Here is a 16,612-nt window from a genome sequence, read left to right as displayed (position 1 = left end):
GAAACATGACAAGAAATCTATTGAATTTCAGTCTTTGCTCAAATGTTACAATTTTATTCCCCTCATTAAAGATGTTACTTTTAAAAGCAATCAATCAGAGTCTTGCATTGACAATATTTTGTCCAATATACCTCAAGACAAGATAGAAAACACTTGGATCGATCATAATGGTTTGGCTGACGGACATGCAGGTTTGTGCTGTGAAATGGTATTAGAATGTTCTGGTGGTAAGAGAGACGAACCGGTGATTTATACTAACCGCAGGGTACTGAGCATAAATAACAACATTGCTTTCAGACAAGAATTATCGCAGCAAAATTTTAATAATATTGGCGTTAATGAGTTCCTGAAAGAATTTAGTGGTTTATTTGATTCCTGTTTCAAGAAAAAGAGAAATAAAATGGTTAAAACTAAATGTAGTATACCATGGATCTCCACAGTCATCAAAACCTCAAGTAAAATGAAACGATTTTTAAATAGCGTAGATAAAGACAATACCAATGATTCAATAGATGCATATCGTAAAAGATATCTAACGATATATAATAGAGTACTAAGGTATGCTAAAAAAAATGCTGTGAGTTTAGAAATAAGCAAAGCTAACAACTCAACTAAACAATTATGGAAAATTGTAAACAGACAAAGCAACAGGGTAACGGCTAAGTCAAATGCCAAGTTAGTCCTCAAAACCGACAAGGTCGTTGAAGATCCTCAGGAACAAGCCGAAATATTTTCAAATCTATTTGAGCATAATAAAGGCACTTCAACTACTGATATTACATCTGCTATGCATGTCCTGAGGCAGAGTTCACTAAGGGTAGAGCAATCTATGAGTTGTGAGAGTGTAACCCCACAAGAGGTTTTTGGGATTGTAAAAAAGATGGAACAGAAATCATCAACGGGACATGATGACATACCCATAAGCGTATTTAAAGATAACATTGATTTGTTATCGGAACCACTGGCATACTTCTATAATAACTGCTTCCATATAGGGGTCTTTCCTGACCAATTAAAAGTTGCGAAAGTACTGCCGATATACAAAAAAGGCATCAGAAGTGACCCCAAAAACTATAGACCGATATCCTTATTACCTACGTTGTCAAAAATATTTGAAAAGTTATTAAAGGTGAGGTTGCAAAGACATCTAATTGTTAATAATGTCCTAAACAACAGACAGTTTGGATACCAGAAAGGTGTAGGTACTGGAGAGGCCATAGCTACCTTGGTTCAGGACGTGGTAACAGGTATGAATGACAGGATGAAAGTGGCTGGCATCTTTCTAGATCTCAGCTCCGCTTTCGATACTGTTGACCATGAAATACTGATAAAAAAACTTGAGCACTATGGCATTAGAGGAAAGGTCCTTGAGATATTAGATTCGTATCTAAATAATAGGAAGCAGTATGTCGAACTAAAAACAATCGATGGAGACACAGAGAAACTGGTCAAGTCAAAGACTGCTATTATAAGACGCGGAGTCCCACAAGGCTCAGTACTTGGCCCACTATTTTTTGTCCTGTTTATGAACGATTTGATACAATATATAATGAATTCACAACCTCATACCAAATTAGTTGTTTTTGCAGATGACACTAACGCTATTATCAGTGCTGAGAATATGACTCAGTTAAATGAAAGGGGGAATGCTGCAGTATTAGCTTTTAATGAGTGGTTCGCAATAAATAATCTAAGACTAAACAGCAACAAAACCAGTGTCATACTATTTTCGGCGACAGCAAAAATATCTGATGTTTTGGAAATAAGTTTAAACGGCAACAAAATTGTGCAAGCTGATGTTGTTAAATTTTTGGGGGTCTACATTGATGCACAACTTAACTGGAAGCACGAAATGCAGGCACTGAGCAATAGTATTAGTTCCTCTTGTTATGCCTTACGCTGTCTACGAGATTCTATAGATACCACGCAACTAAAAATGGTATACCACGCTCTTATAGCAGCAAAGCTGCGTTATAGCATCACATTATGGGGCAACAGCTATAGCTATAATGTAAATGCTGCCTTTGTACTGCAAAAAAGGGCAATTAGAACGATTGTACGCATACCGCAAATGGCATCTTGCAGAGAGCATTTTATCAAACTCAGAATCCTTACCGTACCGTGTCTTTACATACTTGTACTTTTAACGGACTTAGTAAAGCACCTACACAAGTATGAGAGTGCGACCGAGAGAGAAAGCAGGCTGTCTACAAGGCGGAAAGACATAAAAAATGCTGTAGTCCCTAGGCTTAACGTTATGAAGCACGCCGCAAGTTACCAGGCCATCTTCCTTTTCAATAATTTACCCACTGAATTTAAAACAATTACTAACAGTAAAATTTTCAATGCAAGACTCAAGAGTTATCTTTTTAAAAAGTCGTACTATTGTATAACCGACTTTATAGACGATAGCTGTACTTAATTATAGTTTATTTGAATTTTTGCTGAGTTTACGTTTTTACTATGTACATATTAGTGTATTATTCTAGTAGGATACCAAAGTGACGATATTATTATTTATTGTTGACATATCTTAGTTATTAAATTATAAATTTCTAACAGTTTTTATTTTTATTTTTATTGATATTTTATTTGCTTGGTTGATATTTAAATCTTATTGACATCATACAAATTTCAGTTAATATTATACATATATTTTTCAATACTTTTAATTAATATCGTCATCTTGGGATCACTAATTAAGCTTTAATTTCTTTAATATAATGTAATGTTTTATTTTTAATTTTAAGATATGTTCAACACAATATTTTATTGTTATGAATGAATAAAGAATAAAAAAAAGAATTCCTTGGTTAATAATCTTCTATTTAATCACTGAACCACAATCCTGATACATGGGATCTTCATATATTTTATATTTTGTTGTCTCATCAGTGTGGCATTGTCTATCAAATCAAAATGAAATATTATTTGTAGTCAGACACGAAAGGCCCATGATAGATACTTACATACCTTTATAGACTACAAATACTTATAATCACCACGGTCTCTGTGTGAAATTAACAATGTTCCTAATAATGCTTTAAACGATCCTACCTACCTACTTCCATTGCTGCGCCCATCAGGGTTTCATGTGTCACTTGTGTACCTACCTATACTTTTAAGTACTTGGAATTTGGAATACCTGTAATGTATATGTGAAATGTATGTCGCCGCGCCCTAAGCACCGCCTCTATTCCAGCGACATTGGAGCCGTCATCAGGCCTCTCGGCGGCTGACGGCAAGAGACCGGAAGGATGCACTCTCGTGCCATGGAGCCTGGGTCATCCGTTAGCGTGGGACGCTACCTGCGTCGACACGCTGGCCCCGTCCCACGTTGATGGGTCTGCTCGGAAGCCTGGGACAGCCGCGGACCAGGCACAGACACCGAAGGGCCGCAACTATGCGTTCTTAACGAAAGAATACGAGTTTGCGGCGCTTGCAGTCGAAACTTTGGGTCCGTGGACGACCGATACTAAAAAAATAGTCAAAGAGGGCGGGCTCGTTCTTTGCTCAGAGGCTAGGCCTAGCGATTCAGAGGGGGAATGTCGCCAGCATTTTGGGGAGTTTTCCGGAAGCGGGTGATTTAAGGGAGATTTTTTACATTTAGTTTTAAATGTTTTAGTTTTTTTTTAGTTATAGTTAGGTTTAATTAGTAATAATTAGTTTTAAGTTTGTTTTGCGTTTTTTATATGACATTGATGTACAAATTTTTATGAATTATGAAATAAATGATAATACTCTAAATGCAATAAATAAATACAATACAATCATTATAATCTTGAAAACTAAAAATATCTTTGGAGACAACAGTTTTTTCTGCGTGATTGATAGGATTCGGCAGATTGCTACGGAACTGCGATCTACTACACCTAATAAGGCCAGAAGTTCGCGCTCGCAATGGTTTCCAGCAGCGGTCGAGACGAAACGTTAGTAGTAGCCACATGCAACCTGTGTTATCGAATCTGGGGGTTCTGGCATCTGTTTGCGCAGTGCAGCCATTTTCAGAACTTTCTCGAAGCCTAGAGATGCAAACGATATTGGGTTATTTACCGGGGTAATGATTTTATAATAAGTATTGGAATAGTATATGTCAACAGCTATGCGGATAAAATGCTCAATATTAAGATTATGAGCACATGGCTTTATCGTTAGAGAATATAACATTAAACAAAAACACCTGTTTTTAAGGTATCACATAGTAAGTTAGACATTATGCACACTGATTGTAATAACGGATTATGAATTTAATCTGTATTTGTTATGAATGACCTGCCAGCTGCCATAAGTGACATTTCTGCTTGAACAATGTGATATGTCACTGTTGAAGAAATGTTTCGTTACAAACGTCTTTTCATGGTACATTAAGAGATAAGTTTTTGTTTAAACCAAAATTTCACATTGAGGAATTCCAATATCGCTTTGCAGTTATTTGCCACAATCGAGAACAGAATATGACATAATCTCCAAGCAATGTCGAGGGAAGTATTTATTATACCATTATTATAAGTAATACCTGACAATAGGCTCCTATAAAGGAGCCGTTACAGTATTAAGAGTACAACTAAAAAGGCACCGGGATTAAGAGCCGCTGTATTGGAACACCCAGCTGGCCCATTTAATGCGTTCGCCCTGGTATTGTGGTGCAAGGCATAGACATCGGACTACAAATCTGACTTTACTGAGAGCCTACTCGTACTATATTATATACGCTGCGGTAATTAGTCATTTGCATATCGGGCCGAAACGACGTGATGATGCCGCGAAAGTGTTAGAAAATCGCAGCGAGGGTTCCATTAAACTTTGAATTATCTTGTGTGATTAAAAAGGCGAAAAACTTTTGATCAGAAGTACCTATACGAAGTACGAGGGCTGATCCAAAAGTTGTTAGTTGCTCCGGCTTTACTCATGCGATAAAAAAAAATTATACTATTGTGAAGGATATTTCAATGCTACTTATGGCCATCCATTTTTTTAAATGAATGCAAATAGTTTTTTTATTATATTTTTTTAACTGAAAGCTGTTTTGTCCAGTTACGAATTGCTTAGAAAAAAGGCAATTTTGGGCACAATTAAATGAATTACGTATTGAAATCTTTGAAAATAGAACTTAAATTTACCCGGGACTAATGATTATCTTCCTTCTGCTATTTCCAATGTATAAATCAATAAATAATCTTATATGTAAAATATGTGTCCCCCCCCACCCCTGTAACTTCTAAAATAAGAGAATGATAAAACTAAAAAAAAATATATGATGTACATTACTATGCAAACTTCCACCGAAAATTGGTTTGAACAAGGTCTAGTAAGTTGTTTTTTTTAATACGTCATAAAATAATAAAAAACAAAAAAAAATCATCAAACCCGTAGTGTGGGGTATGTATGGATAGGTTTTCAAAAATGATATTGAGGTTTCTAATATAATTTTTTTTCTAAACTGAATTGTTTGCTCGAGAGACACTTCCAAAGTGATAAAATGTGTGCCCCCCCTGTAACTTCTAAAATAACAAAATGATAAAATCGAAAAAAGAATATAAGATATACATTACCATGCAAACTTCCACCGAAAATTGGTTTGAACTAGATCTAGGAAGTAGTTTTTTTTTAATACGTCTTAAATGGTACGGAACCCTTCATGGGCGACTATATTGTCGTCTGCTGATATCTGAATTTTAATATCGTATCGAATTGAATCAATCTGTGTCACCAAGTCACCATTCAGGGGCACTGATGTAACGCAAGGGCCACGGAACTCTGGCTCTGAGAGTGCATGCTCATTGCTAAACGTTGACACCAATTGATATACCAATGTTGGTTAAATTTTTATAACAAATTCGCTCGAAACATTTCCGAACTTCGTAATTTCCCATTCGCTAGATTTACCTCCTTGTACCGGCGCCGACGGCACGCGCGTAAAATATGGCAGCAGGGCCCGCGCATCGTGCGCGCGCAGACATTGCTCGCTGCGCTGAGTCTAAGCGTCAAAACGCTACGCTTGCTTGTAGCAAGTAATGCATTTTTCCGTTTTGTACCGAAAAAACCCGCCTAGTGGGCCGCTGGCCCTGGGCTGGGCTTTACATATTTACGTTTGTATGATTTTTAGTACCTAATATAATAATATTTTAGACTATAAAATGTGGTAAAGAATTAAGACGTAAGAGAATTTGGCCTACTTACTACTTACCTTAATAAATTTTCTCGAGGTAGTTAATTAAAAAAAAAATCATTTCTCATCCTCGGTAAGTGGGTACTAGTTGTTCTAAAAATGATAAGTTTTTGCATTAGAGCATTTTACTTTCCAGTAGGTACGTTTTTTTCGTTTATATTACGATAAGCTATTAAAATTTAAGCAACATGAATCACGATACTTTTACCTAAATTGTTAATTGAAAGTGGGTACTGTCTCAAGAAATACTATAAAATTCATATGTTTTTTTATATAATATACACATGCATTTTACTTTCCTCGTATTCGAAATGAAAAGTAGAACTCGGGTGAAAGGCACCATTTCAGTCTCGAACTATTGGCGCTCTCACTGCGTTCGAGTACCAAACCACCTCGACAGACAACTGCCTTTCATCCCTTGGTTAACAATCTTCTATTTCATCACACTTGCTCGAAAAAGATCTTATTTTATGCAGGACAAAGTCCTATATTGTTCCCGTGGGAGTTATGGATTGTGGAAAAAAAGGTATAATATATGAACTGTCAACTAACTTAGGTGTTTTGTTATTTGCATTAGATATGTGACAACCTTTACCACCCTTTATCATCCTGTGTTATAAATTACAACTAGAAATGTACATGTTTCCGTCGATGTGATATGTAGGCAGGTGTCCCTTACGGGATCGCTGCCATTCCAACCTCCGCAGAAAAAAGATTATAACCGCCTAAACAAATCTATAACCATGTATTCACATAGAACTTTATGTTTATGGGTTAAGATTCAAAATTGTGATCATAATTTTTAGACCTAACGTTACTAAACTACAGATTGTGAGAGACTCCTGGACAGGACATGTTGTCTGTTGTATATTGATGTACAAGTGGGTGCTGTGCTAAAATACGAACTTGTAGTGTGACTGGTTTCATTGAAATTTGAAATATGCGGTGATAGTGAAAATACACATGCTGGCTGTATAGCTAAAGGTTACCCTACTGTTAAATGTTCATTTTTATTTTTTATTGAATTTAATAATTGTTAGTGTGCATAAATTCTAGAGGGCTGCACATGAGTCTTTTGTTTATCTGTGTGTGAGTGTCTAGTTTCAGTTTTCGATATTGGCCACAAGATTGCATACAATGCGCACGGCACTTAGGTACTTTATTTTTCTTTAATCGCACTGTGAAAAGCCGCCGCACCTAAAAGTTGTAAGCGTCCCCACGGTCGCTTTTCGCGACGGCCATATTCTTGTTTACAACCGACTAATCAGACACACGAAAAAAAATAGTGATACCATTATTTGTTTTTTTTTTCCACACTTTATGTTGGTGTTAATAGAAATATGTACCTATAGATACACATATATGTACCCATTTACTCAATGTATATCTTCGTCTCCGCCTTCCTTGGCACAATCTAGGCATTGTTATTTCTAATGTCAAGGAGGTTCCCTTGGGCAACCGAAACCCTTTCATAATGGAGCCATTAGCACTTTAACTGACGTTTACCGACGTTTACCATATTTGCAACGCACGCATACTAGACCCGACCCCCGAATAAGACATTAAGTGTACACAAGGGTGATTATAACGGATGGTACTGTTGTTCTATTCCATAAACAATAATAAATACATAACACAAGGAACTTTATCTGCTCAAATATGTACTCTAATCTTTTGGTTAGGTTCAGGTTTCACAGAATATTGTTTTATGTAGGCATGAAAATAAGACAATATCAATGTATATTTATTTACGTTTGAACTTTGTTTTCGTGTACTTATTGTTAGGAAAATTATATTTACATACAGTTCTTATATCTGTGCCACCGTACGCTATCTACGCGTTTTTCTCTTTCGTTGTGTATAGAGTTATCGACTGAAATATGTCCTATTAAGGCTATAAAGGTATCGGATATCTCAAAGTAGGCAATCCGATATGATTTTAGTTCCATAAACATTTAGTTCTTGAGCGTATGCACACAGATAAAAAAGATATCTTAATTCAAAACGCAAAAGTCTCTTGCGCACGGTTGCTTAAATAAAATAATAAATTGCTTAGTTGAGTTAAAAACAACATAATTTTTAAAAGGAGAATAAAAAATATTTAGTTTTATCTTTACACATTTTTAAAGCGAATGGTAGTGATTTGAGTTAAGATATTAATTATTCGCCGCAAGAAAAAAAAATCTTAGAAAGAGATATAGCACGCTCTTAAAAAACGGTTTTATCTTGAGTAACTCTACCTCAAACCAAAAATATTACGAAATTCCAAAGAAGAACCACCAAATTTTTCCTTTGAGACTTTTAAGTTTTTAGGCAAGAGCGATTAATTCTTGGTTTGATGTTTTCAATTTGCAGTCAAGAGCTAAAGCTTTTTAAAAAAAGAAGCACCAAAACTTTGGTTTGAGACTTTTAAGTTTTTATACAAGAGCCATTAATTCTTGGTTTGATGTTTTCAACCTACAGTCAAGAGCCAAAGCTATTTCAAAGAAGAAGCACCAAAATTTTCCTTTGAGACTTTAAGTTTTAAGACCATGCTGGTTTAAGAAAATTCATTCTTTATTCAAAACATACTAAACTTGGCGCTAAGAGATTTCAGCTCTAGATATAAATAATATCATATTTCACATTGAGTAACGCACTCTTGAACCAATACTTTTTCTTGTTTTTATGGAGAAATATAATTCTCAATTCAATTATGAGTATCTAACCCCAAGAAACAAAGTTTCTTGGCACAAGTTCTTTAAGTATTGCACGAAGACAGTTAGGTTCAATTTAAAAAATATAATACTTAAAACAAAACGTAAACGCTCTTGGTGAGAATAATGAGCTTTTAAAAAAAAAACTTTTTATAGCTCGGATAGAGAATTTAATTTTTTAGCTTAAATAATAAACTTTGAAATATTTTATATCTTGACGCAAGAATTTTATTGTTTCCTTATATAGGAAACACAAAATGTCTTGACACAAGAGTATTTACTTGGCTGGAGAACTTTTTTTTTTTCTGTGCAAAGTATCTGGCCGTATGTATCCAGGTATGTGCCTATAGACTGGTCTTTACTGATCGGTTCCGAGCCACTCAGGGCGAGCATTACACCCAGAGGCTCTCGACAACCTTTTGCCGTAGTTCGATAATCATATCTATATACTGAAACATAAAACTAAACTATAAATAAAATAGGTAGTGATACAGCCGAGCGAGGTCACTAGCAAAATTCTAAAAAAGAAATAGTTTTTCAGAGTAGTTGATGTACCTAAAGCGTTTATTTTTACATAAATTAATTTCCAGTATGGAAATCGTCTTAAAACCTTCATCTGGTCCTAAATGCGTGCGATCCGAGTTGGCGCAATCCCAGGAAGTGTGCATAAATTTTTGCTCTTTTGTCAGTTTTTTGCTTGTAGCTCGAAAACGGTACGTCCGACGAGATATGTCATTCTCTTTAATATTAAAGACGGTTAAATATAGCGTCGAATGAGCATTTAAAACTTCAAATTCCGTCACTAGTACAGCCAAATGAAAAGGTAGAAACCGGGAAACTTTCACATTTCATTGAAAACTTATATTTTATTAAGACTACGCCTTTTCACCAGTGTTTGATTCACCAAACCTTGATATATTTTTTATTTATTAAGACTTTATTTCGGACATCAAAGATCCATATGTTAGGTACACTATTACTTATCACTATGTTAGTATTGACAAAGCAATTTATACTTAAGTACATACATTATTTACAATTAGATTAAATTAATTCATAAAAATATTAAAAATATTAAATATATTGGTAGTGCGATTGTAATTAGTGGTGGGCTTTCTACATCGAGCAGTTTGGCAATCCAAGAAAAAATGTATTCTACCAAGGCTCCCAAAATGTATGCACACCTCCTGGGATTGCGCAAACTTGGATTACACGGACCAATAGAACGATTTCCAGCTTGCTGAAAATGAATTCCTCAAAACGCTTTTTATGGATCTTATTTGATTTGGCTTACAGGATCTCCCGTCGCAACTATAGCGCGACATAGCTTTTGTTTCTTTCTAAACCGTTTTCCTGGCTTTAAGGTTAATTCATCACAATAAATTTCAATATAACGCGATTTCAGACAAGCTGCGTGTCGGTTTATCACAAGACAAGACAGCCCGTAACTCCGAGTAGACTAATTGGAGTCGGTGCACTGACAATTAACACGGATTGACTTATTTGACGACTGATGATATACATGTAGTTGCACCAAATAAGTGTTACAGGTAGGTAGAGCCATATGTATGCGTAATTGTTACTGATTTAAACTTTAACGATTTTCATACATTATTACGAGTATATGTATACGTAAACGGGGTTTGATCCCGGAAAATTAAGTTTCAAAATTACTTCCGATGTTCCGAGGTAGGCAGTCCCTTAGTCTCGGAGAAGACTGGCTAAAGTTGACATCAACATCTTCTAGGTACGCGAGTTTTTTAACTACCCGGGACTTGTTCTTGTTTATCAACTTGAATGTTTTGCACACTAGGGATGTCATTCGGTCGACACATAACACTAACGATGTTTTTCAATCGTCGATACTCATTTCAACGCGCCAATGCGGTCCTCGAACAGTCTGAGGTAATTAAGAAACTTAATTCAACGTATTTTTTGTAACTTGATTAAATCCCGTAGGTATAGGTATCGTAAATGTAACTGTTACTATTCGAAGTACTTTTGTACCTTTTAATTCTGTTTCCTACTAGTCCGGTGTGTTCCTGAACTTTTCCTTTAACCCTTTAAAAAAGGGACTCGGATAAATATTAATACCTTCTAGTTACATAGATTGCTAGCGAATACCAAAACACACTATTAATAGTTGTGCCTACTTTTTACCCAATTCGCAAACTTGCTCCTCATCCTCAACTTTAGTGTTTTGCTCCATCTCACTCATTTAAATCACATTCAATCTTTGTCGCTAACAAATCGCCATACACTTTTTATCTCCATACACAAGAAATAGCACCACACTGGAAGCTGCAATCTAATCCAGAAATGAGCCCGATTTGTAGGCTGTCAAGAGGCAACTGCTGTCTCTGTCCTTATCTTACATAGGGAAACCGAGTGAGAGGGATATATCCAATTTGTTCGAGCATTTAGCTTAATGCTTATGCTCAAGCCCTGATACGTATGCGTCGTGATGGACTCATTAACGGGCGATCCCATTTGTCTATAGTCAAGCATTTAGCAGGTTGGATATAAACTTAAAGAGGGTTTCTATATACATATATAAGTTTTTCTATCGAGTTGAAAATGCTAAGGTTGAAGCTAATTCCCTGACAATTCCATATAAGTTTTGGTCGCCTTTGACAAATAGCGGCGTTATAACAATTATTGATCCAACCAACTAACAAAAATTTATAATAATATGTGTACTTTTTTGGGAGGCGCCACTATGTAAAATATAATTACGTGAGCTTTATATCGCCAGTACAAGTTAAAATGAAAAAGCCAATAGTTCTTTAAGTCTCTCAAAATCTTTTACAAAATTTCATTAAAAAATTTAAACTACAATCATTTAACTAGAACCAAACGTATTATCTTCAAAAATATTATCCTTTAACTATGATACATAAACGTAAACTTTTGGTAAAATTATTAACAATATGCTGCAATAAAAATAAAAATAAACCTATTTTTGGGCCCGTATGACTTCCCAAGTTGATAAGGAACGGCTCTACTCAACAGTAAGTGTAAGGCCTGAGTGGGCACTCGAAGTGGAGCGTTCGGCGGGGCGTGCAGCGTGGCGTCGGACTCACAAGAAATTTGAACAGCGTGCACCTTAGTGCATCTTACCCACTCCTATACGTTTGAATTTGTTTAGCATGCACGATGCACGCCGCACTGCACGCTCAACTCATTGCGTCTTCTCAAGCCTTACAGTAATAGTCATCCACCGCGAAGCTAGGTATCGCCAGAAGGCCGAAGACGTCAACTGACGCGCGCGGCTTCAGCCAAATATCAACCTTCGTGCATTTCGACAAGGTTCATGATGACGCACCGCGCCCAATTGACGTGGCGTTCAAAGGAATGGAATGTGTCGAATACGTATCCATTTTAATTGCCTGGCGAGCTACCGTTCTAGTTAATGTGAGTAAAATTTCGCGTTCCGAACAGTGGAACCATAAAATCATTGGAAGAAGTCGTGGGCGTATAATGGCTTCTAATTATCGTGCTTTGATGCAACAGTGTTGCTAAGGGAATTGCTACCACTAAGGTACGGCGGCGAATTTTTGCCTTCATATCTTCTTTAGCAAGTATATAGGTAATAAGCTTAAATGGTATTGAGAGGGACATGTCGCCAGGAACAGTGATGCAAAATGTTGACGGATTGGTGGTCATATGAAATAAGCGCCTGGTGTCCGTTAGTTCGTTAGCTGGACGACATTTGGAAGATCACGGGGCACTTCTGCATGAGACTAGCTCAGGACCGGGATAATTGGCGTCCACAAAGAGAGCCATATGCTCAGCAATGGTCGGCAGGAGGCTAAAATGTTGATGATGATGTCGGTACTATCAAGTACCATCAGCCAGAAATTGCTCTAAGGAATTGGGAAAATATGGGTTGTGTTCTCCAATTGGCCGGAAGTCTGGAATACGAAACAATAAGAAAATATTTCTTTAAAAAATCAAATTGGATTTGACGTTGATTAAAATATCTTAAGAGCAGAAATTTTTCAGTTGTTTGTGTCTCACCTGTATATAGACAGTATTGTTTAAAGATGAAAAAAGTTAAGATAAAGACACAAATAAATTCATTGACATTCGGAAAGCAGTTAAGTTTATTCTACCGATAGCGTCTATCCCATTAATTTAATAATTAATGGCGATGGCGCCTTTGTTTCATTCCACTCCTGCTTTCAATAAACCTAACGGTCTTATTATGGCTGCTATTTTATCGTTTATCAAGCTTCACTTTCGCACTTGTTAAATGTGATGATTGTCTTATACACAGCGTTAAGCGATAAAAGCTTAACCACCATATTTTTATACGAGTATCTCATCGCCAGTCCGGCAGCTGCCTTAACCTAGGTACTATAAAACTTTAAAGCAAAGATTTAAATTACTGTAAAGCAAAGATTAGCCAGGCGCAGAGTACACGATTCGCCGTTTAGATAGCGCATTGAAGTCATTGTTGCACCAGTTATTGCAAGGCATTGGGATGACTGCTTAGGTCCGATATTCTGGTTTATTCGTAATGCATTTCTTTTTTCGTGACTATCAATAACCAAGCAGTGGCGATGGCGTACGGCTTCTACATATAGCTCAGGAGGTCGTGGGTTCAAACTCTGGCTCGTAGAAATTAGTTTATGGGAATGGGAACGTAGTTGCGTACTTGGAAACCGTCCTGATCACAAAAAATAACTGTACTCCTCTGGATAGAAATCAATTTCGTTGACTGTAGCTACGATGGAGTCTAAGTATTTATAAGTACTGCGAAACCTAAATTAAGGATATGATTAATAGTTTATGTATGTATGTATCTATGTGTGTGTAATTTTGAAATCTTATTACATGTGTTCCATCGTAGCGTCGAATTGCTGTATGAATTAAGCGATATAACAGCTGACATGTAATTCCAAACGTTACAGCCGAATTGTATCCGGTGTGGCCACGCCTTAACACTTCATTGAGAGCCCGTCCGATATCAGCATGTTACCTTGTTAAACGTTCGACACATGCAGCGTGTTCGTTAGCATAACGTTTGTTAAGTGACTGCGATGTAGATACGGTGGCAATTCGTACCGTTCCCTACGAACGTGACCTCTCACACCAGCTACTGTCACAACTGCGTTAGGGACGGTCAAGGATTTGATTTCTGTACTATTCCGGACCTCGCCACAATAATAACAATATGAGATCCCTAGAGGCTTTCCTATTGACTACCTACATGTCTGTCACAAAGGTAGGTATGAAATGTACAGACATCAATCTTGGTACGGAGGATAGCGACGACCCCTACTTTGCCCTTGATCCTGGTATCTGGGTACCTTGTGTCATGATTTATTTATGTTTACATTTAAGATAGCAGTTAAATAATAATTATACCGTGACAACATTATTATGTTACCCTGATTAATACAGGGGTAGTTGGGAAAATAACATTATACTGTTGACAACACGGTAGTTTTAGCAAGTGGTGGGGACACGGTAAATGTTGGACAGGCTCGTTCACTTGGGTTGAGGCCGTCAGAGAGGACGCATCGTAATGAACTGGTTAGGTCAGAGTACCTGCAAGTATCCCGATTGTTGTAGTAGTAATAGTTTAGAGTAACCTGAGTAACCATGCGAGAAAAAGCACTATACTTGAGACCTGCGGAGACGATACACTTTGCCATTTTTATGCCAAATAATAGTGCAGGATTATGACAATATGCTTTAGGACACTCGATAATCTAAGTAGAATAGAATCTACAAAATATGCATATAGGCAGTAGATATATTGTCAATGCAAAATACTTAAAAATAGTAGTAGACATAGTAGATCCGCCAGAAGTAATTAAGCGGGGTATTCAAAATGCACACGCTTTTATTCCTTTAACAATAAATTGTTAATTTACTAGTTGTGTAGAAATTATACTCTCATCAAGAATTTACTGTTTCTCGGCTTGTCATTTCAGGGTAGGGCCCGATCCCATCGTTTCACCCATTGCCGCAATGGCTCCACAGAATTCCTTAAAGAGATGTCATCTAAGGCGTGAAGCCCTCCATTCTCGACCTATCGCCTTCGTTAGTAACTATCTCACCTACCGCGACAACACGGCCCAATATCGTCTGCATACTTCCCCAGAGCTCGACCCCAACGACTTGGGCATGCCCAAATTAGTCACGCGGCTCTCGACCTTACCGTCTTTAAAATTCAATACTCGATATGTCCAATGGTCATTTCAGTCCAATATCGTATGAATCACTTTTCGCCGTGCAAAGTTATTTTAACAGCTCGTAAAATACAGTTTCTGCTAATTTGTTATTTATGACATGTGCTTTAAGGATCATATTTAAATGTAATGGAGTTATTTTTCTGGTAGTTTGGTATATGCCACCCGCGAACGGATGGCGTTTGATAAGAAAAGTCAGTAATGGGCTGCTGTTATTGGGAAAAAATAGACGAAAATGGACTTTTGCTAAATATCTGAAATAGGACAATTCGTGCTCGTTTATTCCTCATTCGGTGTTGCACGAATATTTCTGTGTTTAGATTTACTAAAGAACACATGTGTAACAGATACTTAAGCTATCCACAGTGCTGTGTTTCAGTAGGTATATTAAGGTATATATTAAGTGTTGTATACACACACATATCGGGATTCGGTGAATATTCGCGATAGCGTCTCTTGTTACTCAAGGTAAATGAAAGAGACGCCATCACTGAATATTCGCCGAATGCCTGCATGTTTGGCCACACCATAACGCGTTAGATCGCAATTATCATTGGTTTCATTTTATTTCTTAATAAATATTCTGTAAGAAAATTTAACAAAGGTCTCCACTAACTATCTCTATCTGATCTTATTTTGATTGATGAAATATTAGGATATTTATCATATATTCTGTTAAATGCATTTTTTGCAAGAAAAGGTATTTTAAAAATTCATACATTTCCAGTCCATATTAGATACAAAGAAGGAACCCGAAAGCGTAAGATGGTTATCTCTATAGAAAGATATTAGAGAGATAAAGACGAAATCGATAGCGCTGAAATAAATATGGAGGTAATAGAAATGGTCGCCATATTAGGGGAGCCCGCAATATAGTATTGTTTAATTGTGTTGCCGCGGTTGTAAAGAAACCTTATCCTGGATCTAAGTATCTGTAGGAGGCCAATTCAATCTTTAAAAACCCTCATCTCTTTTTTTGATATGTTATTGATATCTGTGCATCTCGCCCGCACTGTATTTGTTAGAACGAAATGTAAAGATGGTTTAAATGAGATTTTTAAAGTTCGACCTGGTCTCCTGGGCATTATGTCGGTGCGTCTGTTGCTTAATTGGTTCGGTCATAACTTGACATAAGTACTCGTATTGTTTAAATGGAATCTGCGGGCAAAATGGCGGCAAAGACAATAGGGTTAATATTGTAGGTACGGATACAGTACAGTAGACTCTACCCAACATGCGTTACAGTAGACTCTGAAGTAACTAATAGTTTTTTTTTGTTGATTCAGTTTTTGGTAATTTTTCGAACTGGTGGAGTCAAGGGGATCGCGAGGTCTATAGCTCACAGAGCACTAGTGGTAGAAATTTAATAAGGTTGACATGAAAGACACAAATTTTTCTTTTATTTTATAAATACGTTTCAATCGTTGCCCAAGACACCAAATCTTATTCGCTGGATAGAGCAAGCAGCCAAGCACTCCATTGACTTGCAGATCCAACAATGGTCATTGTGGTGAGAGTGATGGCCCGAGTCAGGCTCGTGCCCG

Source organism: Cydia pomonella, chromosome 10, assembly GCF_033807575.1.
Source record: "Cydia pomonella isolate Wapato2018A chromosome 10, ilCydPomo1, whole genome shotgun sequence".
Classification (NCBI taxonomy): Eukaryota; Metazoa; Arthropoda; class Insecta; order Lepidoptera; family Tortricidae; genus Cydia; species Cydia pomonella.
This window is presented reverse-complemented; position numbering follows the sequence as displayed.